This window comes from Tupaia chinensis, unplaced genomic scaffold, assembly GCF_000334495.1.
Source record: "Tupaia chinensis unplaced genomic scaffold, TupChi_1.0 Scaffold148350_1, whole genome shotgun sequence".
In the NCBI taxonomy this organism is placed as follows: Eukaryota; Metazoa; Chordata; class Mammalia; order Scandentia; family Tupaiidae; genus Tupaia; species Tupaia belangeri.
In genome coordinates this window covers 1,395,420-1,402,156 of record NW_006208201.1, presented here as the reverse complement: position 1 = coordinate 1,402,156, position 6,737 = coordinate 1,395,420, and positions in this window count along the sequence as shown.

The window sequence follows — 6,737 nt, the reverse complement described above, 5'->3', positions numbered from 1 at the left end:
CTTGGTTCTGCCCCATTACTGGTTGTGAACTTGCAAAAGTTATTTACCTGCTCCAAAATGGCTTCCTTATCTGTGAAATGGAGATACATTTGCTGGGAGGGTTGAGTAAGCCAGCTTAGCAAAGGCCAGACCAAGTTTAATGAAGGTTAACCTTCTCCTGTCTCCGTACTTGGTTTGACAGCTGGTGTAAACCCTAAGAAGTGAACAACTAGATTCCCAGATCATATCAAGAAGAAGAAGGTGCCCACATCCTTATCAGGAACCTGAAGTCCTTGCCTCTGGCATAGTCCTACGTGTGTGCAGGGCTGAGATAATTTTTCAGACCTCTCTGGAACTCAGTTCATTTCTTTGCGAATGAAGAAATAACAATTTGTGTCATAAAATGGCATTAAAATACATAAAGTTATTCCCTTGTTATTGTCTTTTTTTTTTTAAGAATTATTTATGCATACCCCCATATTCTGACAGAATGGGGGGGTGGGGAGAATGGAGGAATAAAGATTGTAGTGTGACCATGTCCCACTGCAGGCTGCTTTCTCTAACTTTTTGAAGAGTACTTGTGTTCTCTGGCAATTTAAAACATAAAATAAATTAAAATACATATTAGACAAACTTAACTTTTCAAAAAGGAATTGATGTAAATAAATAAAAATATTGGGTCCAGCAAGTGGTGTAGGGGTTAACTCCAGGGGCATGTGCATGTATGCCCAAAGTCCCAGGAGGAGAATGGAGGAGAAGGGATTGTGGTGTGCCTATCCCCTCTGGGTGGTAATTTCCCATTTTCTTTCTCTGTCTCTCTCTCTGGCGAGCACATGCACCCTATGGCAAAAAGAAAAAAAAAATCCTAAAAAACAAATAAGTAAATAAAGTGAATGCTAGTACAGATGATATATAGACTGGGAAAAATTAAAAAGGTAATCTGCAGATGATTAAGGCCCGGAGGATGAGGGGTCAGGATACCTGGATGTTAGTCTTGCTGTGGTACTAACTTACGTGTGAATTGGTGAAGTCGCTCCAACCTTTCTAACCTGAGCATTTTCATCTGGAAACTAATGGAGCTTGACTAGGTGATGACCCTGCTCTAATATTCCAAAATTTGAAGCAGATGATGGCATCTTCTGCCCTTTTGACTGGAAATAACTGCTTCCACTTCATTTTCTTCCAATGAAAATTCCCTCTCTACCAGCAAACTTTCAAATTTGATGGCTGTCTTTATAATCTAGAAGAAATATGGATTTCCATTTTATTAGGACTAAAATTGAACTATGACCTATGCTATTCCAAAAACACATAAGGAATAAATGATCTGGAATTTAAAAAAATGAATTTTGAGGCTGGTGACATTCATTCTCATTCTCACTTTGCTATTTACTAATGGTGCGATCTTAGGTACCCTACGTTCTTGTTGGCATTAAAATTCTATGAAATGTTAATGAATCTATAAGAAGGAAATAGCTGAGAATTCCTTTCTTTCCTTTCTAATTGAGATATTTAACAGCCCACAGGAGTATTTTAACATAGATCCAAAGCCGAAAGGAGATCTTCATTTTAGCTCTCATTTTTGAACCTAGGCTGGTAGTTGGCACTAGTAAGTAATCAATCAATACTGTTTTTCATGAACACAAGGCCGATAAGAACCGTATTTCATCAAGTAGGATCTTCATTCAAGGGGAGTTAACTAAGCACTTATTATTTGGCAGCCATCTTTGGCTGATATTATTTATTTATGCTATAGGGGATACACGTTTGCCAGAGAAAAAGGGAAAGTGAGGGATGGTCTTGCTACAATCCCTCTCCCCCTTCTTCTCTCGGGATTTTGGGCATACACGCACACATGGACAGCATGTCTTTCAAGCTGCCTGGTCTGGGACTCAAACCACAGTGAGTCCTGTAGGATCTAGTCACCTTAACCATCACCCCATGGGCTGACCTGACATTCTACTTTTCTATCTTCTATAAAAATCAAAGTGAGAGGGGCCGGCAAGTGGCATGGTGGTTAAAGGCGCTGGACTCCCACATGGTCAACCATGGTTCAAGTCTTGGACCTGGTGGCTTGCTTTCTCACTTCCTCTCTCTCTCTCTCTGTCTCTCTCTGATCAAACTGGAAAATAATAATGATAATAATAATAAATAAAGTTAAAATAATTCTTTAAAAAAAAATCAAAATGAGGGGCCATCAGTTAGCATAATGGCTATGTCGCTGGACTCCCATGTAGTCGACTGTGGTTCGTGTCCCAGACCCGGTGGTTTAAACTCATGCTGGGCACATTTGTGTGCATGCCTAAGATCCCGAGAGGAGAATGGATTGTGGTGTGGCCATTCCCCTTGGGAGGTGATGTCTCGCTTTCTATAGCCTTCTATCTCTCCATCTGTCTGGTGAGCGCACACACCCTATAGCAAAAACCTCTCCAAAAAAAAAAAAAAAATCAAAGTGAAAAAGGCTTATCCATGACCTCTGTGTACCATTAATTTATGAGTCTTTTGGGGAGAGATGATACATACTAAATTCAGTGCAATAGGAAATATGTTAAACTCGAATGAGGAAGACCATGTCTTGTCCTCATTCTGTCACTATTGGGCTGTCAGGACAGTCATGACACATTTTTGCCATATTTTTGCATAGGAAAATGTGTCATGACTTTCCTGATGACCTAATAGTTGTATGAATGTGTAAAAGTCGCTTATACCATAGGACACGGGTCTCATCACCTGTAAAATAAGGTTATACTGTATAATCTCTAAGGTCATTTCTAGGTGTCTGTTTGAAAATGACCCTGTGCCTCTGAGAAATTAGTCTGAATGCTTAAAAACTCCTAAGCATATATTGGAAATGCGTTTTCAATGCACTTTTTTTTCTGTGTAAAAGTAATAAGAGAAATCACACAATATGCTTTTCATTGGCTTAAACCCGCAATTGTCTCAGTCTTCGAATCCTCCTACCTCAAACTCTCTAATTTGATTTATGTTTTTTTAAGGCAGTAATAATAACATTTGCTTTCTAAATTAACCATATGTACTTTATTAGGAAACTAGATCAAAAATAAAATTGAATTCCATTCCACACACAATGAGTATCAATTATATTCAAAGTCCTTTTTTTTTTTTTGGAGAGGTTTTATTTATTTATTTTTTTGCTATATGGCGAGTGTGCTTGCCAGACAGACAGAGAGACAGAAAGTGAGAAATCACTCCCTGGGGTGATGGCCACACAGCAATCCCTTCTCCTTCATTCTCCTCTTGGGATTTTGGGCACGCACGCACATGCTCCTGGTGTGAGTTTAAGCCACCGTGTTCAGGACTTGAACAGCGATTGAGTACATGGGAGTCCAGTGACATAGCCATTATGCTAACTGCTGGTCCCTCGATTATATTCAAAGTCCTAAAAATAATTTAAAGACAAAATAAAAGGTCACTGGCCCTTAAGGAACTTACAGGAAGTAGAGAGAAAAAATTGCATTACAGTGTTTGTATAACAGAAAGGAAAAAAAGTCAGAAAGTGAACCGATATGGAAGATAGAAAGGAACTTTAAAAGAAAGGATGTAGAGGAGTGTTGGAAATCAGTAAGGAATTTTTCAGCCTAAGTAAACTATCAAGTAAAACCAAGGCAGGGAAGGTCTTCTATTCACATCCATCACACACAGGCAAGACTGGTTGGCAAGCGTGAAAGCCTAAGGGGAGACAGTTTGTAATCAGTCAGTAGGATTCTCTGAGACCCTTGGAAAAAGATCCCAACTCCAGCTCAGGTCTTTGCCTTCCAGGAGGAGGGAGGAACAGCTGACAAAAAAGCCTGCTGAGGGACCAGCAGTTGACGTAATGGCTATGTCGCTGGACTCCCACAGTCAATGGAGGTTTGAGTCCCAGACCTGGTGGCTTCAACTCATGCCCAGCCCGTGTGCGTGCCCAAGATCCTGAGAGGAGAATGGAGGAGAAGGGATTGCGGTGTGGCCATCCCCTCCGGGGGGGCGGGGGGGATTTCTCGCTTTCTGTCTCTTTCTGGTGAGCACATGCGCCCTATAGCAAAAACCTCTCCCCCAAAAAATAAATAAAATAAAAAAGCCTGCTGTAAAAGTCAAGCAACTGGAGACTAGAAGACCCAGGAAGCATCTCCCAGAACGAGAAACAAAAGAACAAAAGGTGAGACTTGAGTCAGAGAAATCTTTACAGTTTAAGCAGTCAGCCAAGGATCCTTTTCTTCTCCCTCCCTATCTATAAAATGGTCACAGGCAGAAATCCTTAGAAAGATGAAAGTGCAAAACTATCAGAGGAAGAGAAAAATGATTGCAATGAGGAAAATCTCCACCCATAGCATGGAATATTCCATTTTACACAGATTTCTCCTGAAGGTTGAAGAAGCAGTTATGAGCTATGCAGGAGATAAGAAGCCCATTCAGATTTGACAATCAGACAACAAACATAGCTATTAAATGCCAGGTATATATGAGGGGTTCTTCAACAAGTTCACGGGAAAATGGAATTAAAGTGAATTTATTTTGGTGCCAAAAAAAAAAAAAAATTGAAATCCATGAGCATTCTGTAGACCCTTTGTACTTGGTTTTCAAGTTTGGTTTTAATTAATTAATTAGTGGGAGGACGCATAGCCTTGCCAGAAAGAGTCAAAGAAACAGAGGGAGAGGAGAAAGCAACTCGTGGGCAGTGGTCATGTTGCAATCCCTTCTCCTCCATCTCTCCCTTCCCTCGGGACTTTGGGCACGTACACACATGTTACCCTGTCTTTTTTGTTGTTTTTCCAGATATTTTGCTATAGGGCACGTGCACTTGCCAGAGAGACAGAAAGCAAGAAATCACCCCCGGGGGGGATAGCCATGCCACAACCTTCTCTTCCATTCTTGCCTCGGGATTTTGGGTCTCGCCTCGGGTCTGAGGCTTGAACCTGGTCATCCATGTGGGAGTCTAGCGCCTCAACCATCGCTCCACCTGCTCACCCCACCTGAGTGTTTCTAAAGCCACCAGGTCCAGGACTCAAACCACACCACAGTCCACGCTGGATCTGCTGCCTGAATAAACAAGCCACCGAGTTGACCGTAAGCGAGGTTTCATTTATGAGAGAGGCAAGGTAGCATGAAAGTAGGGGAGTCAGAGAAGTCTGGGTTCAAAGCCAGCTCCTGCCACTTAATACTTCCGTGACTGTTCTCAAGTGACTGTCTACAAATATGAATTATAACCAATACACTTTTTGAACTGCTGTGGGCACTACATGAGTTAGTCCATAAAAACACTTTTATGGCACAGTGCCTATCACGTAGCATGGACCCAACAAATATTAGATATCATTACTAGCGAGTATACAAGTCATAAAATTAATTTTTCAAGTTTTTTTCCTAATTCATGATAACAGCATGTGCATGTGAGAGAGAGAGAGAGAGAGAGAGATCTCCACAGGGTCTGATCATGTCCTGATCTTCTTGCTCCCTCCAGTTCTCCGGGCTATCAGATCTAGGGTTCTTCTGGGGCATGTCTGGTGTGTTTTAGGCTAACCGAGCAGGGGAATCCAACCAAATCAGGATGGCCATACAGGATCTGGATTCCCTTGAGCAGTGTATTAGTGCTACATCACGAAGCCGGCCCTCTAAAATTATTTTTCCTTCCACTGTCATGCTTTATCACTTGAGAAAATGGCCAGAAAGTCTACTGGCTAGCAGGCAAAAACTAAAGTAGGAGTGAGAAAGCTACTAAAATAATTTATAGGTAGAACTTCAAAAACTAGTATTTTCTATAAATTTGCATAGTATGGTACTAGTGAGTAGAGATCATTGTAATTGGTTAAAAGAATTGCAATGGATATAAATGTTGGTATGTGAGACTGTTAATAAGGTGATTAAAAAAATGAGAAAAGGTGACATTTCGTGTATCTACTAAACATTTCACTATTTGAATAATTATATATTCTCCTGAAGAAAAAAGGAAGTAGAATGCCTATTCAAGTGGGGCCTTTGAGAACTTGGCTGTACAAACTCCTTCTCCCGTGAGTATCTGCCGCATATTTGAAATTCCCAGCCTTATATGCCCTCCTTTGGAATAAGGTTTAGAGTCCATGCAAGGGCCATTAAAATACAAATATGTCATCGTCTGGCAGATACCCACACATTTATTAGTTCTGATGTGTGAATAGTTAGCTGCCTCCCGGAGGCCTAGAACGAGGGGAGGAAGGGCCAATTGGGAGCTGACGCAGTGGGATCTGCCTTGGCCAGCTGCCCGGACTCTGCTGACCACCAGCTCTGCAGCCCGTCTGGCTGCAGACAAAGGCAGCCTAGGGAGGCCCCGCGATGGGGAGTGATCATGCTGAGGTTCCCGCTCTGTTCCAGAAGCCCGGTGCCCGTCACCTCGGCCCTTCCTAAAACCGACTGGCTCACGTCGGAAGGGTCAAGGCCAGATAACTGATGTACAACAAAGTTAATTCTCATCTTTTTCATCAAGGCAACCACCAGTTTCGAGCACATCTTGGCTGGAGAGGTGGCCAAATAGAGCTAAGCTCAAATGTCTTTTTTCTTCTCTTCGGCCCCGCCAGCTTAAATTCCAAGCAATTGTTGCGGGTGGGCCAATATGTATTATACAGTCTCTCCTTCCCTCTTCAAAGGCTCTTCAATTATAAATGCCACGCTAGAGCACCCCGGGGTCGTGCACAGGCAGGAAGTCTCGCCTCGCCCGTCCGGTCCCAAATCTGCCGGGCGACGCCTCTTCGGCTGGCGCGCTCTTTCCGAGCCTCCCGCACACAACG